Raw genomic sequence first — 22,275 nt, 5'->3', positions numbered from 1 at the left:
GATTATCAGGGTTCCGGATTAATGAATCCTGGGTATGTGTTAACAATCCCGTAGGCCCCGTTCCACAAAGCGCTACGTCCGTGGTAAATCTATGTTAAAGTATGGGTACGATCGTGTTTGGCAACGATCGCTTGGTGGACGGCGCCCTGGTTTTGCCTGGAAGACGAGATGTCCAGATTAACAAGGTCAGGAATAACGGGTTTTAGTGTACAAGAATACTAGAGGGCCCTTTGTCAACATGGTGCCGGTTGTAACAAGAGTACACTGTATCAAGGTCATATATATCCATGTTCGGGGTGCCCTGATTCCCTTTTCAACTTTGATCTTTATGAAATACGAATTACTGATCCATGCCATTCCTCCGCATCAGCAACATAACTGATCTTGGCGACTGACTTCAACGAATATACATCGATAAATACAGCCCCTGCCTAACGTGTTCCCTTAAACAGAGGTTAGTTAACACCGCGTCTAATATTTATAATATCAAACTGGAAAATGACCCACTCACACATTTACTGCAGTGCTGCATTGTATTTTACAACAGACATCCCGCTCATGAAACATGAACCACAATCGTATTATGTGGAATACACTAGAGATAAACACCGTCAGATTGTCCAATGCGAAGTAAAAGAGCGACTACGGGCATCTCATCACTCTGAAGTTCCTACGTTGCTCTTAGCACTAGCGCCTCATCACCGCGACACAATGAAACCCTGGACAGACAGGCTCACGTAGCTGAAGACGTTCTGTCGCCGTCCGCCTCGAATACTCAACCCATATCCTTTTCTATACATAATTAAGAAAACAATGCCTCAGGACAACAATCGTAATGGAAAGTCCACGTAGACTGCAATCGGCGTTTAAACAATACACTCAGGATTCATATGTACCATAACTGTAGAAACACGCCCTTTTATATGCTCAAGACTCAATCGAAATTGTTTATAAACAAACAATTACAAAATCACCTGAGCTTTTTATTCACAGATGCGTATCACCATGTGTTTCAAACAGGTGGTACTAATTTTATTGAACGACATCCTTGCCGTAATGATATTTAAATTGTAGGATTCCATTAAATATTGTAAATGTGCTTGTGTTAAAAAAGAGCACATGCTTTGGTTCCAAAGAACAAAATTGAATTAATTAATGGACTCTGGGTACCACAACATATTGCTGGCCCACACTACCCTGTAATTGCAAAGTAGAACCTTATATAAATTTATAAGAGCAGACCACAGAGTGCAGCATTGCGAGGGCATTGCCAAGGTACATTATGTGCATTGAACACTAAGCTCGTGCTTATCCCCACCATACAATATAATTTTATGACGAAACTTAAAAGACGGGTAACGATTCATGTCGTTATTGATGTCGTTATTGGCGTCTCAGTGTTGATTATGATATTAACCAGGGACAAGGGGGCTGTTGCATTCATTGACTAGTCAATAACGCGAAGAGGGGAGCATGGATTATATCCACATCACACAAAGCCGCCTGTAGAGTGATGTTGGATGCGTCATTGCTTGTATGGAAGAGGTAGGGGGAAAGGTTACTTTATGTTTGGAGGAGATTTATCTTAGTCGTCTATGGCGGAATATGATATTCTGATACTGTGGCTTGAGAATAAACACTGCCAGTGAAGTAACTCGGTCTGCGTTTTCTCTCGGTGTGTGGAAGGTTCTAACTTCAGTAACAGTTTAATAGTAAAAAGAAACATTGATCGACACACACAGGAGGGGCGCACTTCTGCATGTGCCAACGATTGCTCCATTCAATCCATTCTGCAAACGTACCTCTTCAGATGTAGCCATAGTTTAAACTTTACCTCATTTTCTGCATTTTTTGCCCGCAGTTATCGCCAAGGAAGTCCATGCTTTAAGAGTCCATGCTATTTCTATTGAAACGTGGTTTGGTAAGTCTTTCTATAAATAGGCTAACATATACGTTCTGAAATGACATATTTAAAAAAAATGTTATTGTTTTATAATTGCAGAACAGAGTAAAGAAAATCTTTCTTCTTTCAGATTCTAAATAAACCTAGACTTCCCAAATATTGTAGAAGTCTTGAATGGGACTATTTTGCGAACACCGGTATCATCACTAGTTGATAATGACCAATGAAAATATGATCATAGTCGGAATTGTGCACTTGACTCAATTGTTGATTTCAATTAGACATTTGTTTCAGGGTTCGCATGGGAAACTACAATGATCACACTCCTTGCTTTTCTCAACAATTTTAAACAAATATTTCTCATCTATTTGTTTTCCAATAAATATCTAAGAGGACGATATATGAAATAGGTTAGACATTTAAGTATAATCTGTATATAACCATAGCGAATAATGAGGAAGTATCTTATCGCCATCATGACCTAACGAAACGTAGGAGATTCCCAAAGGGCTGCAAATGTGAAATAGTATCATTACCCGTTAAAGAATCTAGCTGTCTGATTGTCCAAGCGACATAGTAAACAACCATACGAAGCCCTGGCCGTCAAGACTACATAAACAATGGGGTTTTTTCACTTTTAACCTGACTAAGCAAAGCACGGAAGTGCAGTTCATGTATGTAACGGTATTAATAACACAGCATACAAATGTATCGAAACGTATAGTACGTCTCATTTACTTCGGAAACGTAATCACATGTGAATATAACGTCATATGTGACGCTCGGTCGTTGATAAGAGCTCCAGCACAGCACGGAGTGCACATGTAGGAGTCAACTGTTGAAGGGAAGAAACTGACTTCATATTTTTCGTTTCATTATACTTGCCGGTCATGGAGACTTGTCTCACGCATACCGTTAATGGAATTACACAAAAACCATTTTTACAAAATTGTTTAGTGATTAGAGTCAAACATTGGCCGACGTCTGTTAACATATTATTCTGGTTAGTTGTCGTCGCGCAATTGTGACTGTTTTCCTCTGGCTATCATCACGGGTGACATCGCTGTATGAGGCGGTGTTCACATCATGCTGGTTAAACCAATCGTGGATTTGAATAATGACAGTTTCGCCCAAATTTGAACTTTGATCTGGCAGCACCTTATTTGTACTATACAGAGTACAATACCTTCTTCGATATGCGCAACCTCGGGACTGTTTTAAACTGTATCGCGCTGTGGCAAATGACATTCTGCTCAGCGCGGCGAAAACCTTGTTAACAAAATCATCATCAATTCAATGGAGATAAAGGCACACTCAGCTTCCGTTAAAAGTGGAATTCTACATCAAGTCTTAGTTTTCAGGCTGAGGTAAAAGTTGCAGTACTGATAAGTTAGCAATTATTCACAGTGTTCACACTTGTCTTATACAGAAGCAGACCGCTGTTTTCCCAGACCTGCTCCAGCATATACAGAAATTGAAAAAAAGAAATTAATATGATCAACGTGATTTCGTTTTCGAAGTAAATGAGACGTACTATACGTTTCTATACATTTGCATGCTTTGTTATTAATACCGTTACATGCGTACCGTTTGTCCTCGAGTATAATCCTCGAGTACAAACTGCACTTCCGTGCTTTGCTTAGACAGGTTAAAAGTGAAGAAAACCCATTGTATATGTAGACACATTCCTACAGTGACGTAAAGTGGATTGATGTAAGAAACAATCGAGCGTACCGTTTGTCCTCGAGTACAATCCAGGCTACGTTTCTGTGTGATATCCACCCTTTAATCTAGACCAGCTTTTATCATGGGAATGTTTCTAATATGTTATATGATGGCCCCCATTCCATATCAACAAGTTGACAGTAGTCATTTTCATTTTGGCCTTTCCGTTTTTGTTGGAATCCTACAATCGCCGCTTTAATCCTCTGAGTGAGTAAGTTTGGATTGTTTCCTCGCTTTTAGCAATATTCCGGAAATATCACGTCGGAGGACACCACAAATGGGCTTACAAAATATTGTACCCATGTGGGGAATCTTCGGCGTGACGAGCTAACGCTTTGACTACTAGTATCCCATATCGCCTTCTTTGAAACCTCTAACCTATAAATGACTGTAGAGCCAGTTCTCTGATATCGGTCTTGTAACAACTTAAATACACATATGTAGTAAGGTAGACAGCAGCATGGAAATTACGTTGACAGTCACATTCTGGTTCCACTTCACTATATTTCTGTTTCACAAATAATCGATTTTATTGCGTGTGCGCCTTCGACAGCACAGCGCTATCCTTACACACTTCTCAATGAACATCTATGTATAACATAAGGTTAGGTGAAATGGGGTTTAGGTGGCGTCCAAGATTATTGCACTCATATAGCGACGTGCAGGCACGTGTGTGTGTGTGTGTGTGTGTGTGTGTGTGTGTGTGTGTGTGTGTGTGTGTGTGTGTGTGTGTGTGGATACAATGTAGTTTAACATGAGTAAACTGACTCCGAGCCGACCGGTCCTTGTTTCAGGCCCTTACTGCCGAGCGCCATCTTTTAATGTCATTTTGGTATGAGGCGGCCGGTGTTCAAACCCCGCGGACCTTCCGCTCTCCGGGCGGACGCTCTACCACTAGACCACGGAGGCGGTCATGTATAATATGAAGCTCTGCGTGTGCATACAGCTACCGAATGACAATATTTAATGCAAGGAAATCCTTCTGACAAGTAATGAACATCACCACTGAAGGTATCCTCTCAATTGTAAAAAATATTAAATAATGGCACCATATCTATACACGTAAACCTGGCTTGAACTTCTTTGTGTTTGTTAATATATAATCAGTACAATCAGTCTCGATTATCTACCGAAACAGATTCCATTGGGAATAAAAGCGGTGACCATGATATGATCATCACGACCCAGGTAAGCATGTCCTGTTCCACAAGTGTAGCCACCTTTAACGAATGGATGCATGCTTACAAGTCTGTTATGTTGGATGACCAGTGTAATGGGCCACCAGACTTTATGCCTTATTATTGGTCAAAAAGCGTGAGACAATAGCGTGTACTCACAACAACTCGACCAATGTGGGCTGCTCTTGCACTGACGGCTACATTTTAATGAAGTTAGGATCCATATGACCAATTTGCCTCGTTCCTACAACACTCCTACCTTACAACATGTCTTGTATGCCTTTTCCACCGCCCGTGAGTGCACACTATATTAAACGGCGATCAGTAACACTTCCAGTACATATAGACATTAGTAATTCACCCACCTTCCAAACCAACAGCAAATGCACTTCTGAAATAATTGTTCTCTTTAAATACCACCGGTAATCATATCAAGCCATTTAATATCCCATGTATAGGAACCAGGTATGATATACGATTGACTTGCCTTTGCATGCATGTGGCGGTGGGGCAGGATACGCTCACCTTCATGCATCTGGTGTCATCACTGTTTGATGATGAGTCATAAACGCGTGTCCTTTATATCCTCGGAATCTTACAATGACTGCTTTTAGCAGATTTTTCTTATGAGAATAGATAGGATTTTGCCGTTTTTATATACAGGCATATCTCGTCAAATATTCATGTACCTGGCCCCTCGTGCTGGTGCATGAGGAATTACTGTCTACCACACCAACACGTCAATGACTTGGCGACTGCTATTCGTACATCTGTGGTAACAGGAGGAAAGTCTAAAGACGCCGAAACCCTGAAGTCTTGTAAATACAGAATCAACTCCCCCACCATCCTGACTGACTTGAACTTAACAAACCTAACCAGCTAAACTGGCATTGTCAAAGACAAATGGATCATCACCCTCCACAAAAAAACATTCAAAGTAAAAGGTCAAATCATATTTCACACTGTATGTAATTCAATTATTTGCAAATCCATAAAAACTATAACCAGACGCCGAGATCAATAAAAGAACATTAAAAATATAAAAGACATGAATAACATACATGAAACTGAGTCTACATGAGACTAGCCTACCTGTAGCGCTGCATCTTTCTACAGCTCCCGCGGATGTTGCTGTCGAGATGCCCACTGTTGGCTCTCTGTATGATCACTGCTTGCTGTTAATGATATCAACCGACTCAACAGCGCTCCTCTGCTGCTGCCGGTCCCCACACAAATCCCTATATTCGTTATAGGGTTTCTGACCAGGCGCCTTCTTAAATAACCCAGATCTTAATGACGTACTCGTATGTTGGACTATTCAACACCATATGCGCCAGACAAGGCAACCAATTCACTATTTTGATAATGCTTTCTTTCTAATGCAAAGTAATACAATTCTGTGGAATACTAAGAGAATCTCATTTAAGATTTAATGGTTGATCTTATCTTCATGGTCTTATGGGAAAGACGATACTACAGGCGGAATCTAGTTATGTGTCGACTAACATAGCCGGGCATTCATGGCCAGTTCAGGTGGTTGGTCTATTCTTGTCGAGTTTTTCTGTTTATGTCAAATAGTCTCAGATGCTTAAACGGAAAATTGGATTGTTCCTATTTAGAATGATCGTCTTTAATCTGAGCGTTCCCTTAAATCGCGTTTATGTTTACTGTTTTATTTGTTTTAAATCCCCTTGGACATATTAACCTTCTTCCACCTGTACTGCAGACATGTGTTCAACAACTTCAAATTATTTTACGTTCACTTTAAGTATTATGTCGTTCAACCGGCGTTATTCCAGTCATGGTTTATTCTGGAGCTGAGAATCTTTGTTGCCTACACATCCGTATTGAATTAAATATTAACTAATTTAAAAGAAATTGAATGTGTAATTATGTGTGAATGTCTGGTTGTGTTGAGAACGTGCTTAAGACTATGATTCAGAAAGGTATGTATCACAGTACCCTATATAAAATAATTAAAACAGAAGTGTTCCAAACTAAATCTTTTTCAGAAACGTGTGTACCAAATACTGCATGTGTACCTCAGAAAGTTCAAATATTTAACGGCCTTATAACCAAATTCGAGATTATTGCGTTATCAAAGACACTTATATCTGTCTTTTAAGTCCTCCAACAGTAACCCATTTACGACAACCGTGTGGATGACATAAACCAGTATTTAATATGTGTGATCAATACGAACATGTGCATCATCTTCATAACAGACAGTATGGTTATTGAGTGAGTGAGTTAATATTTAACGTCGCATCGGCATTATTGCAGCCATTATTGAATGAAACACCGAGACGATCTTTCAATTGTAAAACTCGTGTATGAAGTGTTTTTCAGAAAGCGTAACGAGACAGAGACAATAAGGCAAACAAGGTCCTTCTTCAGCTAGGAATTTGCATACCTGAACTTTGCCTTTTCACATTTGGCTGTTCCCAAGGGTACATCTCATGCCCTCATCCAGGGGGTATATACGGCAGAGACGAGCTGGGGAACAAGACACCCCTTCCAGGCAAGCCCCCAGAAGAGTCCCATATGAAGGACCATAGTACCAGGCTCCTTAATACAATGTCATGAGGCTTGCTTTGAAGCAGGCGTTCGACCTCTTTGATGCTTACACGGAGAAAGCTTTGGAATATGTCATGCTTTATTTTCGAGTAGAATGGTTTCTTTTCGTGGAGCACATGTTATGATGTTTGCATAATTGATATGGAATTGAAGTTGGCTTACAAGCCCGACTCTATTTGTTATTTGTCCTTAAGCTGTAAACAAAGCAGTATGCTAAAAATAAAACAATGAATGGTTTCTTTAGACAAATGATTACATTCTGTCCGAACAAAAAGATTAATATTGCTATTTTAAAGAATGAAAATAAATGTCAAATCCTTAAACAAACAAACGTTCATTGCGTTAAATGCAATCTGAGCTACACTGTCGTCTCATTGCATTATGTATAAAGACTGCGATGGAAATATAGCTTTGCTAAAACGATAGCTGGGCTTGTCTCGATAGGTTTATTTTAATCTTGAAGAAGATGCTTCCATACAAACGTGATGATTCATCTTTAACCTATACCCTGCATCAGTAACCGTACTCCGCTCTCATCATCTGAGATGAAACAGGCCATCAGACTGAAAGCGGCATGTTCAGGGAATCATTGTATAGATACAACTCATCGTATGGATACAATGATGACGCCGGGTGCCACACTAATGCTATAGTTCTTTAGCATCCATTATGAATGAAGATGGAGGTCGAGAAATGGATATAAAATCCAATCCCAGAAAAAGGGTTTTTCCTAAATAACATCTTCATGTATTTTTAAATGGTATCTTAGTTCTCTTGCTTGAAAAAGGAGAAATCTTTAAGTCAATTATGCTTTCAAGGAAGTAAGCCATGTTGTGTAAGTCTGGTGTCATGTTTATTTTTCAGAACAAATCACTTTTTTCCTAAATCTCAGTTTTACTTTAATGTGTGACCCACATGGTCTCTATGTCCTTAAGATGATATTGTATCTTTTTAGATTGATATAATGATTTTAATAGTTTCACGAGACGCGCTGGTGCTTCTGGTAGGGTAGGACATGCTTACCCTTTCGCGAACACCTGGTGTCATCACTGATTTTCAGTGATCTATTCGTATAATTGCTACCGCTATGTTGCCTTTTACGCCCAGTGGAATCTGTTTCGTCAGATAATCGAGACTGGTTATTGTCTGGCGTTGATATTCATCGCAATTGATATCTGTGGCGATACTTCGTCATGCCATCACGTATTGCATATACTGTCTTATCAAATTTCTCAAATAACGAATCAAGTACTGCATGTAAACTTTTTTAACATTGTATACAATAATTATCGAGCAAAGAGTGGAATATTATGGGGTATCAAGTCATGTTCACAACATCGTATAAAGTGTTGAATAATATATCGTATCAAATTGTAATGTAAATATCGTCGTGTCAAGTATTATTCATAACATCGTATCAAGTATTATATTTGATATCGGATGGAGAACTTATATCGTATCAAGTATTGTATATTATATGGTATCAAGTACTATACATTGTATATGACATCGCAGTTTATATTGATCATAACATCCAAAGAAGTATTGTATATAATTTCGTATTGAATACCGTATTTCATATAGTGTCAAATATGGTACATGTCCTCATATCAAGTACTGTACCTAAAAGATGTTTCACATATTTCATCAAAAGATCGTGTCAAGTACTGCACACAATCAACATGGGGTAAGACGTTAGACAATCACAAGATGGTTTCGTTAAAAAACGATGATTCGTTTTGAGACATACATATCAATTATATTACCATAGTTCAGGAATGAGCGTTGGAGTCGTAATAGTGGTCTTACCACTTTGACCACATTCAAATTCGACCATAGTTCCGATGATGTTAAAATGACCCTTCATTACTCATTTGTTCACGATTGTCTAGCTATAGCTCCTGCAACACCATTAACCTCAACCGCACACAACTACGCCTACCACGATGATTGAACGCAGCGACACGCACGCACTTGCTTCCGGGTACAACTGCCATTCAGTTAAAATTCCAGTCGGGCCTGGAGCTACAAATAGCAAGTTGTTATCGCGAGGGTTCATAAAGCTCCATCCTTTAAACAAATGCCATGGAGGAATGTCCACTGTGGTGCCATCAGCACAACTAGTAGTTGCTTCTTGTACAGATGTGAATAATTACGCATGGCAATTACCATTACGCTATACGGCAATGGGTCTGGTACTTCAATATACCTCTTGACACAGAAATAGTGAAAAGGGGTGGCGAGGGCGGACGTCATTGTCGACATTACCTCTGTACATCCACATCATAGTGACCTACAAAACGTACCCGGGTCTCGCAGGTGCGGTTTTCCCACCCACGGCGGTGACGTATACGACATAAAGTTAATGTTTACAGTTGACCGTCGCCAAGACCACCGAATCCCCATTTTAATCATTAAACTTATTAACAACCAATATAGGGTGGTAGAGACATTGATTATCTGTACACTGTGACGTGGTGGAATGTTCCTTTTCAAGGCCTGGGGAGGACAATCAATAATTACGATTTCAAGAAAGGTGTTCTTCATATAATCATGTCATTATATAATAACATGATGAATTGTCAAGTTGAAAAGAAACGCAACACGTCAACCTATTATTCTGATAATATAAGGTTCCGCGTAATAAGCAATGTTTGGCATCATATCGAACCGTTTGACCAATAATTCAGTGATGGCACCATAGTTCTACATTAGAACAGTCACCTTTGAGAACACGTCTACAGACGTATGACAGTTCGACCCTTATCGCCCATCATGTGATATTGTGTTTTTGTTTGTTGTTTAACACCGCACTCGGAAATATTCCAGCTGTAAGACTGCGGTCTGTAAATATTCGATTCTGGACAAGACAATCCAGTGATGGACACCATAAGAATCGATCCATGCAATTGGGGTACGATTACGTACAAGTCAACGAGTCTGACCACCCAATCCATTTAGTTGCTTCGTACGTCCAAGCATAGGTAGCTGGAGACCTATATTCACAGCCTTATTCCTCACGGTTCATAATGATAAAAAAGTACTATGACTTAAATAGAGAGAGACTAGGCTTACATCCAGCTCAAGTGTCCTCAAGGGGGAGTGGGGTAGTCCTGTGGTTATAGCGTTTCCTAAAAGGTACAGTGTGTAAAACCAATATTTGGTTTCTCCGCCTTTAATAATGGATATTTTAAGGCGGCGTAAAACCGTAAGCATTTAGAATAATATCTTCATCTTGTGATCATTTGTGCTGTAGCGATCTGTCGTAGGCTAAGTCTACCCTTTTAATTGTCTGTTTGTTGTTTGACGCCGCAATATTCCAGGCATACGTGTATGATGACGACTGGTAAATAAATGAGTTTGGATCATTCAAACCAGTGGTTGATATCATGGGCAGCAACGCCATCGCTATACTATAACATACAATCAACAAATTAGTGTCTTCAAGGGGCAGTGGTGTAGTCCCGTGGTTGTAGCGTTTTCTAAAGGGTACAATATGTAAAACCCATTTTTTGGTTTCCCATCCGCTATTAAGGATATTTTAAGGCGGCCTAAAACCATAGGCATTCAATATAATGTCATATGATGTCGACCGGTAAATAATCAATTTGGACCATCCAAACCAGTGGTTGATATCATGAGCAGCAATCAACGCCATCGCTATACGACTACATACAATCAACGATTTTACCGAACCTTACCACCCATTTACCACAAAAAATCGCCCACGTACAACTGGCATAGGTTGCGAGGGAAGAGGACCAATCTCCAACAGTAACCAAGCGTTGCTATGTTTAGACTACATCCTTTAATTAACACCACATGTATCTCCTGCATTTGGTTGTGAACAAGCACTTCTCATTATTGTCAATTGGCATCTAAACATGTAATTAGCCATTGTTTGTAATTGTTTCAATTTTGCCCTGTTCAAAAGGAACAACCGTCCACCATTACCCCACATTGTCTGAAAATGCATAACGGTAATGAAGTGTATGATAAACACGAGTTCCCCCACACGTAAACAGTTTATATTAACAAAAGTCAGTTACTACAGAGAGTGGTTACAAGCTCACCCAGCAGAGCACTTAACGGTAATGCTGTGGCTTGGAAGCAAGGGCAAGTCTTGCCCTAAAGTCCAATACATCAGAAGAATTCCTTCCTTCCCTGTTCCCGTCTCATTGCCATCCTTCGACGATTGACATTTGTTCAACAACATTATTTTTCTTTCCTTTTATTTCGTTGATCAAAACTAAACATACCTCAAGTGATCCTTTACATCACGATCCTTAGACAAACCCTTCGAAATTAGCACACACTCCAGACATACTACAGTATGTGTATAGTTTCTCACATAAATATCACACATCAGAGTCACATACATTCTACGCAGTGTGGACAAAGATATTTGCTTTTTGGCTAATCTCGTCTAGTGACCTATATGAATTGATATTTTCAGATCTGAAGATGAGATAAACATATGATAGACAAGGAAAGATAAATGCTCTCTCTAGTATTCATGTTCCTACCGATCTTGCATCTTAGTCTGAAAACCATAGTGTCTGTCAAACAGACTCAAAGTTGTTCCGACATGAAGTGCTATTTATTCGATTCCATATTTTCAGATAAATACCGTGTCTCGTCAATAAATACATAAAAATGGCCATGGGGGTATTTTATATTCAACAACAATGCCAGAACTCAGGGGTGTTCGTCTATCTGTTAGTCGGATAAAAAGAAGACGATATGGATGTGACAACTTCAACAAAGCACAGCTCACGGACCACACAAGAAAGGCTGTGCAATTTGCTCCCTAGGTTTTCCCAAACCTTTTCCCCTTTTTCTTCTTTTGATGAACACCTGGTGTCATCAACATTTGATAGTGATTTATAAACACATACTTATGGTATACTTGGAATCGTACAATGGACTCTTTAAAGATATTTCTTAGGATAATGACAATGTTTTTGTCATTTTTATTTCATTCCCTTAGGGACAGATCATCCATTTTGATTTTCGAGGGGGAGCTGTTTTGATGGAGACGAAGTGTTTGTTCGGTCACTTTTCTTGACATTTGTTTGTCCATTGTGATTCGTAAGATCTTAGCCAATTTCCCTACTATATACAGTAAACCTCGGTTATAACGAACTCAAAGGGACTTCTAATTTTAGTTCGTTATAACAGTAGTTCGTTATAAGCATATATACAGCATAACTACGGCAAATAGTCGGGACCAAAAAGTAAGTTCGTTATATCCGTCAGTTCGTTATAAGCGAGTTCGTTATAACCGTAGTTGACTGTATTACTTTCAGAGTCAGCTCTCACAGTGCCTACGTTACAATCGTACCATGCAGTATACGTAGCGCTGCAATCGCTTCGTTCTTATAGCAAGCGGCTCCTATCAGCGTGTGCATACTGCATGCGCATGTAAGAGGATAGTTGAATTAATTTTGGGCTTTTAGTGGATATTTCTACGGATTGTGGAAAGGTTTCTTATCGCCTTGAGTTTTCTTCCATCCTTTGCTGACACGTGCTGACGAAGCGTGTAATAATTACACCACTGAAATATATGTACCGTGTATATCATTCAACCCTCAGTTGTCTGTGAGTGAGTGATATTTTACAGTGCTTTAACTGATTTCAAACCATAACACAATGACGGACATGACGAATTCGATGTTGTCCCCTATTTTGGAAATTGTGTACGATATGATATGCCATCTCTCTAACCACTAGCTAATCTGATCCGCTGACCTAAATCTTGAGTATACACCAAAATATTCATTTCAATTATCACAATATACAATGTACTTATTGGTACGTATGGAGAGGATACGTGAAGATCCGGGGTAGAATAGGTCTTCAGCAACCCATGCTTGTGAAAGGCGACTATGCTTGTCGTTAGTGGAGACTAACGGGATCGGATGATCAGACTTGGTTGATGCATGTCATCAATCCCAATTGCGTGGATCGATGCTCATGATATTAATCACTTGATTGTCTTTTCCAGACTCGATTATTTACAGTGTCTCGCCGTCATATAGCTTGAATATTGCTGAGTACAAACAAACACACATATGGAGAGCTTGTCGTGTTAACGTAGGATCTCCGTGCTAAAAGGCCTATTTGCACTTCCTGCATTGATCTTTGTATTTCCAGTAATTGTATGCGACTTGTAGTTTTACTCGCACAATTTCATTTTTTGACTTGTCTTCTTCTCAACATTCGACATGTTGATGCCATTTGATAATCACTAGTGATGCCGATTTTCAATTCTTTTTGAGTGAAAAGTAGTGTTAATAAAGCAGCTAGCTTTCGTCACAGGTTCTGAATCAATTTGAAAAAAAACATTAAAAAATAAAAAAAGATCGTGAATGACAAGAAGGTTTTTGAAAGTTTCCAATTCCAAATTATAAGGCATCCTCTCATAGTTTCATGGATCTTACTCTTTCTTCACCCTGGCACCTGTCAATGCAGATTTGAAAATGCATTCAGAATAAAAACGGATCCTCTTGTTGATATCAGAAGTAGCAAAGGAGAACAAAACAGTGCAAGCTCATTTGATTTTTAAAGGACAAGCCAATTTGATTATTGAGAGCGCTCAATGGAGCCTCACCATGTCATATTATGTAATGTCATTCTCACTGATCGTAAAGTTAATCAAATAAACGAAACATTTGAAATGAAAATAAGACATGGCCTGGAAGGACATACTTTAAGATGAGTGTTTTCTGTGAGCCTGTTTCCTAAACATATTTTTCTTGAAGTTCTCTTTTTTGAGTTCGTTATTTATTTTGTATCTGGACTGTTTCTATTGAGGTCTGATTACAAGGGACGTAGACAAACCAATACGATCTCTGTTAATGGGTCTGAATCGAATCCTTTTTTGCATTGATTTAACGTATCTGATAGGAAAAGATTAAGCTTCCCCTGATAATTGAATCATTATGCTCCAGACCATCAAGTAATCGCATACAGATTACAGACTTAAACAAAGATACAGACTTAAACAAAGTTCCTGACTGTTGTAACCTACATGTATGTTAAACCCTACCAACTTAAACTGGGCACCAGAGACCAGCACATGCATCAGGTTGTCGATGATTTGGTTGATAATGTGTTAGCGTACCCCGAAGGTGTAGATCATTGCTAACACTATCGATCACTAGATTGTCGGATTCAGACTTGATAAACAGACAGCTGTTATATTGCTGGAATATTGCAGTGCGGCGTTAAAGAACAACCCAACAATTGTTTCATCATTATCAGAATTATTTCCTTCTCATCATGTCACATAAAGCCATTGCTGTTTTAACCGGAAACTACGTCTCGACATAAGTCACAAAATACCTAGATATATTTTCCAAAGTATCAAGGATAAAGTCACATTTTCAAACACTGATGATGAAATTACAGTTCCACCATGATAATTCTGTATGCTATCACGTGTTATTCATATGCCCAGGAACAATGATTGTGTTGATCGCATTTGCTTACGTGAGGCACTGCCTTCATCAGCTGATGAACGTCAACAAATACAACTTCAATCCTTATATTGACAAATACATAAATCATAACAAAACAACCCATTAGACATCAAACTTTAATTATCTAAAGCGAACTATATCAACGCGGCGAGTCGTGACATCGTGGCGTCATCCGTCCAAATCATTCCATTTGGAGTGACACCCTTGGTTTTATATACGGCAGAAAATGCCGGCTACGGCAATGTCATTCGCTTGAAACAGAAGTTGCACCCAGTAAAGTTAGAGTTGGAAAGAAATCCAGACCCAGGTTATCGTAAAAATGGATTGCTATTAACGTTCTGTGAACTTTGGATTTCCCTAAGAAATACACGACAGGGTCTGAAGCTCAGTGATTTCTTTTGGTAAGTCGAACTTTCTCTGTCATAGCTTCGAATGGACGCTTCATTTCATATACATGATCTGTCTGGCTTCAAAGCCTGCATCATTCATAGCCTAAATCGATGTCGCTCTCACTTTTCCCAAAATGATTTTTAATATTACTTTAGACATTGAGGAATCCCCCTAAAGTAGTTCTGTATGTCGCCGCTCGCTTAACAACGTTATCACGTGACAAACTGACGTTCATCGGGAAATAAACGACAGTCAGCTTGGTAGTGTTCAACTAGGCGAGGTCACCCGCTACTGTCAATATTGTGCGTTGTACAATGTACATGTACACCACTGCCAATATTGTGTGTTGTACAAAGTACATGTGCACCACTGTCAATATTGTGTGTTGTACAAAGTACATGTACACCACTGTCAATATTGTGCGTTGTACAAAGTACATGTGCACCACTGTCAATATTGTGTGTTGTACAAAGTACATGTACACCACTGTCAATATTGTGCGTTGTACAATGTACATGTACACAACTGTCAATATTGTGCGTTGTACAATGTACATGTACACTACTGTCAATATTGTGCGTTGTACAATGTACATGTACACAACTGTCAATATTGTGCGTTGTACAATGTACATGTATACCACTGTCAATATTGTGCGTCAAGACAGGTCAAATCAAATTGTGATGCAATGAGTACTGTTGATTTGGGCAAAACGGCTGCAGCGTGTGTTATAAGTGCTGGTGAATTACATGCAGCGTGTGTTATAAGTCATGATCAAACAGACGCAATGTGTGTTATAAGTCATGATGAAACAAATGCAATCGGCGTTTTAAATAATGATGAAACAGATGCAACGTATGTTATAAGAAATAATGAAACAGATGCAACGTGTGTTTTAGTCATGATGAAACAGATGCAACGTATGTTATAAATAATGATGAAACGGATGCAACGTGTGTTTTAGTCATGATGAAACAGATGCAACGTCTGTTGTAAGTCATGATAAAACAGATACAATGTGTGTTATAAAGATGCGCAATGTCATACAAGTCATGTTGAAAACGGGTGCTAATTAAACAGAAGCAGTATTGGGTGATGATTCGCTATGTGCCTCTTCACACATTATCACAAACACTGCCAATGTTTTGACGACTTCCGAAAAACGAATCCCATCATGTAAATAGATTTTAAATAACGAAGAGCAGACCAAGGCCACAACAGACTTAAGTCAGACTAAAGACCAAACTTACATGTACCCTTTCAAGATGCTTCCTGGAGAATATCAAATATGACATGCTCAACAGATTTCCCTGACCATTGTCTTTGTGTTCTAAAAAGCATACTTCTTTTCACCTCAATTAAAACAGTCCTGTTTGATGTCCCTCGTATGTTAATGTAGGTTGGTACAGGTAGTCTAAACAAAGCTAGCACTGAGGGTTTACCCATATCATGATCACCCCCGTAAGGAAGTCCCCGCTGTTGTGGACTTGCACAAACATGTCAAGGCCATTACACCTGAAATAGACCACAGTGTACTGGTACAATAGAATGGCCTTCGACGCAGCTTCCTGCCCTAGATGCATAGTGTATTCTATATTTCTATGTAGGTCTTAGTCGCTTGTATAACTGTCAGCTTTGAATACAAGATCAAACCACGTCATTACGTTTGCCTCTTAAGAAACCCTTGAATCAAGACTTATTCTATTAATGAGGGCTATGAGATGTAATTTTGTCTTTGATTACAACTTCAATTCCGTATCAATGTCCCATTGGTGACTGGCAAAACAATTATTTGCAATAGTTGATGTAGAACTTCCGAAACATGGTATTTTCACTTTTGGTTTGATGTAATTTATCAGTCAATGGCACTGGAAGATAACCGGTGTCATTTGTGGAGGTACCATTCGAGCCATCTATTCTCGCACCTAGCACGTGACAAGAACGGTAACAGTAATGGTACGCGGCAGCGTATTCAATATTTATGAGTGAGTGAGTCAGTTGGGTTAAACGCCGCTTTTAACAGTATTCCTATTATATCGCGGCGTATCAGCTTAATGTTGGAGGAAAGCCCAAAGTGATGCAGGTCTCAGACGTTTACCACTTCGGTGAAACCCACGAGCTCGGGTATGGTGTTGACAAATCCTGAAACATAATTGGGGCGAACCGGGATTCGAGCCCACAATCATAGGTTTCTGGTGTGCCCAAGGGACGCAACTCTGCACAGCGAATCGCGGCGCTTTGGACGACTGGGCCACCCGTGCCCCCTCAATATTTATGACGGTTCTCGGAAAAACATTATTAACACTGATCATGATCACTCAAAACTACACTTTTCAGATGAACCCCTGGGACATGAACACGGGACAACACTGTCCCATGTTAAATAATCATTCTACCATGAATTTGGAATTTACTCGATTCTGATTGGTCAATCAGAGGCTATTAAATCACAATAAACCCCCTCTGATTGAAACAGTTGGTTTGACGGCCGCATCACCGCGGAAGCTAATATTCATAGAATAGTACTATTTTCAGTCAGTGTCGGTAGGCATATTTAAATAATTATATCTGTAATTACAGGTTACAAAATGCACAGACACGGTTACTACAATATTCAAAGGATGTGTGGCAATACATTTAGTGCAGAAAACACGATAGGAATCTACACAGGGAATGATTTTACGTTTTGGAGACACAGAGAGCTTGGAATTTTGGCGCTTTTCTATATACGACTGTGACGTCATTTCTTTCGCGTCACAATGAGCGATATGACGTCATAATGGTGACGTGCGATGTAGAGCGAAAGCCTTGCAAAGCTTGCTTTGTTTTCTTTAGGGATGCCCACCTCATGTCAGCTTACCAAGCTGCCGTGCTTATATGCTTTCAATGCCTGTCATATGTTAGAGTGAAGTATTACGGTGTAAACAAACTGCTTGAGTATATACGGCACCATAATTTGTTCGGTGATTCCGTAATTCAGATCGATAACCCACTCAAAACACTGAACTCAACCCATGCCGCTTCACTCAGTATATTTGCTAACACCAAAGAGTTCGCATTTTATTTAGTCATGGTAGAATGGAGATAAACATACTGTGTTTTCAATGTAGAGCTAGGTTACCTGTAGATTTAACCGCGCTAAATTTAACATTTGAAACCTCACGCTGCGCGTTCGGTTCCAAATTCAATTTAGCGGGGTTATTTCTACAGGTAACCTAGCTCTACATTGAAAACACAGTATGTTTATCTCCTAATTAAATAATCCAAAATAATTTTTAAGTTATAATAAAAAAATAACGTCAAAACATACATAAACGTCAAGAACGTACAATTCGATTCGGAAATCTGATTCAAACCGACTGATCATGATAATAAAAGTCATGGACTGAGTAAAATTATCTGTTCTATTTTCATTCTTTTCTATTCACATAAAATGTATGTTTTTGATAGGTTATACTCATAACATATGTATTAAAAACAAGAAAGTAGTTAATAGACGCATATTGACAAATTTCAACACAGACCACTTTCTCTGCGAAATATTGTCACACATGTCAGACATGTCACACATGTTAAGTTACACGTATTGTCTCACACATATTGATAAGGGTTGTTGTCCGACCGTTCGCATAATGTTATTCACGAAATATTTCCTTTAATGGCAATATTTCCTTTAAACTATTAAACGGATAAAACGTAGTTACATTCAAATAATTTCAATAATTGTTATGATACTAAAACCACTCAACGTGATGCGTGTTTTGCCCCTATTCGTTATAACGCCATGTGACAATGTGAAAAATGGCATTAAGTGGTAATTTCGCTGCATCTCGTGTTTAAAGTTACAAAGGACAGAAAGTTATGAAAATGGGCTCAAATCTGGTACCAAAGCTTTCTGAAATTTGATTCGACTCTATATAGGCCAACCTTCTTGAGTGAGTGAGTAAATATGTATAAACCCGCTTTTTACAATATTAAAACACGGACGGTGACACCAGGAATGGCCTTCAGACATTGCACCAAAACGGCGCAGACGGGTCCGCCGAAGACGGGAACCCCCGGCGCCGCTTAGAATGGGACGCGCCGACTTGGCTTGGGTAGCGCACGGCGCAGACGGGTCCACCGAAGACGGGAAGCCCCGGCGCCGCTTAGAAAGGGACGCGCCGACTTGGCTTGGGTAGCGCACGACGCAGACGGGTCCACCGAAGACGGGAACCCCCGGCGCCGCTTAGAATGGGACGCGCCGACTTGGCTTGGATCATTCGTGACAAACTCGTGTTATTCCGGACAGATAGTGTCCATGACCAACTGCTGTTGAGTCACTTAAGGCCTCATAAGCCGGTCACAAGAGAGACTGTGTCAAGATGGTTAAAGAACACCCTAGCAATGGCTGGTATTGACATTACTGTGTTTTCAGGACATAGCACTAGGGCAGTTGCTACCAGTGCAGCCAGTAGTCAAGGTACACCCATCCAAACAATCATGGCAGCTGCTTGATGGTCTTCTGAGAATGTGTTTACAAAATTTTATTGTAAGCCTGTGAAACATGATGGTTCCTTTGGGTCAGCGGTATTGAGCTCAATGAGCTCAACGTCTGAAATCTCAGAATGATTATGACAACAATGATGATTCATGTGTGTTTAGTATTTAGCATTTAGTATTGTTTCTTGCTATTTAGTTCAGAATTGCTCACATTATATCCCTGCAGGGTTGATTGGTGGTTTGAATCAGTATTCTGATTAAACATGATGTTTTTAAAAAGAATTGTTCTGGTTTATCTTTTGTGTACTGTGGACCTGCTTTTAAATCTCACGGGGTCTCACGTGACCTGGTGCTGAAGGAGAATTGATAAATTAAACGAAACTTACCTGGAAGTTGAAGTTTGATTGAGATTCTCCGAGGCACCAGGGAACAAGTGAGACCACGTGCCACACCCTCCCTCCCTGGCTAGTTATCAATTCTAGTTCTAGTCCACAGTACACGTTAAAGACTGAAGCCGATTCCTCACGCGCAATCTCACGTGGTCTCACTTGTTCCCTGGTGCCTCGGAGAATCTCAATCAAACTTCAACTTCCAGGTAAGTTTCGTTTAATTTATCAATTATTCCGGGACAAGCCGAATAGCGACTCTTGCCCCTCTCATGGCCATTTTTGCGACCGGGTTCCGTCTTAGCACAAACGTGCATACCCAAAACAATTGTCAACTCGTTGCGTAATGGTTCACATATATTTTCCCATATATTACATATATTTCAGATGCAATTAAAGCACATCCGCACTTGTGGAATAATACAGTATGATTGAACACATTTAACTGTGTCTTGGGTATATTTTTAAATGCAAGACATACGTAAAATCAAAAATTATATCTGAGGGATTCTTTGACGAAGAACTTGAAATCATACGCGCATTCTGATTGTTTTGCACATATTTTCGCACATAACATTCATCGATAGGGGGACGAGTCTTCTTGCGGGTTACGGAAAGGCGCGAGATATGACGAATGGGCTTGGATAGCGCCCGGCGCAGACGGGTCCACCAAAAATGGGAACGCCAGCTCAGTTGAGAAAGGGCCGCGCCGGCTCGTATGTATATATACACGCGAATCATTATAACATTAATAAGTTCATTAATAATCCACCGAATTCCATTCTCAAATGAATGCTCATGTTATTATTACCTTATTTTCATTCTCAGCTCCCTGGGAGGTATACAACCCTAGGGCCAACGTTGCTTAACTCCACCTGATTTATGACCTGCGCGCTGTCCACGGGACCATGTACTACCACGAGGTATAACTATCTATACATCCCTGCAGTATCTGAGTAAAGGTCAACGTCAATGTTCACTTAGTCGTTAAACGTCCTACTGTCTCAGAACATCTCTCTCCAAGTAGGATATTCTCAGGCCAATTTGGCCTTCTTACTCCATGGTGTCTGATGTATCTTGTCACCACCTGGGGGGGAGGCGATTTGTTTGGATATTGGAATAATAACTCCGGTTTACCACCCGACGGTTGACAGGTAGGTCGGATGGCAAGTCTCTCGCATCTGTTCCTTGGCAGGCGGATAACATTACATGCGCGTTATTAGTGTTACGACGCACTAAACAACGACACCTTACGGTTTGATATGGTTTCTGTGCAATCCATCTTCATTTAATGTCCGCCCGCAGATGTCAGCCTCAGTTAGTAGCTCAACTGTTAAGTACTTCTGTTGTGTTTCTGTAGAGTAACTTTATTTATAGCATTACGAGCCAATATAATTTCCACATGGAATGTATATTTGTGCTAATCCATTATGTTTTATGGTCATTTAAAGTTACGGGAAATTAAGTCATACGTTACAGCAACGCTACCCTGATGACAGCACAGATCTCGGTAGTCTGAAGTAAGTATTATTTGACCCCATTACAAGTAAGCTCATTCATTTGGCTGCTCGCTCAATCCAAAACCAAACAATCATTACTGGTTGATGTTCCTGAATTCGCAGTACTACAATTGAAAGTAATGGGTTTATTACAGCGCGATAACGTTATTGCCCAAGTCAATGGATCAGGGTGGTCTCAAATGTTATTGTAATCTTCCTTGGGAAAATGCAACGGCAGCTGCCCATGAAACTCTAGAAGACTAACAGTCACTTTATCTTCTCATACTACCGGGTACCCATGCGCTGCTGGAGGAAAAGTGGCATGTACAATATGTCGATAGATTGTACACATATGTATGATTAATATTTAATGTATGTAGTTATTTGTCTCTTCAACTACCAGGATACAGATGGTTCTAGGTCTGTCGTCTATTGGAAGAGTGAGGTTGATTTAACGCGACTTGAGTAATTAGTTACATACTTACGTGGGAGGAAAGCTGAGATTCGTTCGCACGATCATACTATTAGGTTTCTGGTACGCCAAAGGGTGAAAACTCTGTAAAGCTAAATGCGGCGTCTTAGATGACTGGGCCTCCAGTGGAAAATGTGTACGATGACTCCCCGCCCATAGAAACGGAATAAATAAATGCA

At 39.8% G+C, this 22,275-nt stretch overlaps 1 protein-coding gene across 2 annotated transcripts in view; it reads right to left on the bottom strand.

Moving 5' to 3' along the window:
* LOC124114692 (calcitonin gene-related peptide type 1 receptor-like) overlaps window positions 1-22,275 on the bottom strand; it is a 165,817-nt gene that overhangs the window by 101,300 nt on the left and 42,242 nt on the right. Inside the window, exon 1 of one of the 2 annotated variants that reach the window (XM_048390953.1) lies at window positions 5,899-5,984. The exons of the other annotated variant lie outside the window; for it this stretch is intronic. The gene's annotated coding sequence lies outside the window, so the exon portion shown is untranslated. Of the gene's footprint in view, window positions 1-5,898; window positions 5,985-22,275 lie in introns of those variants that run through there. 2 annotated transcript variants of the gene reach the window in all.

The sequence above is a fragment of the Haliotis rufescens genome, unplaced genomic scaffold, assembly GCF_023055435.1.
Source record: "Haliotis rufescens isolate VD_foot unplaced genomic scaffold, xgHalRufe1.0.p SCAF_10, whole genome shotgun sequence".
NCBI classification, from domain to species: domain Eukaryota; kingdom Metazoa; phylum Mollusca; class Gastropoda; order Lepetellida; family Haliotidae; genus Haliotis; species Haliotis rufescens.
This window is presented reverse-complemented; position numbering and strand designations above follow the sequence as displayed.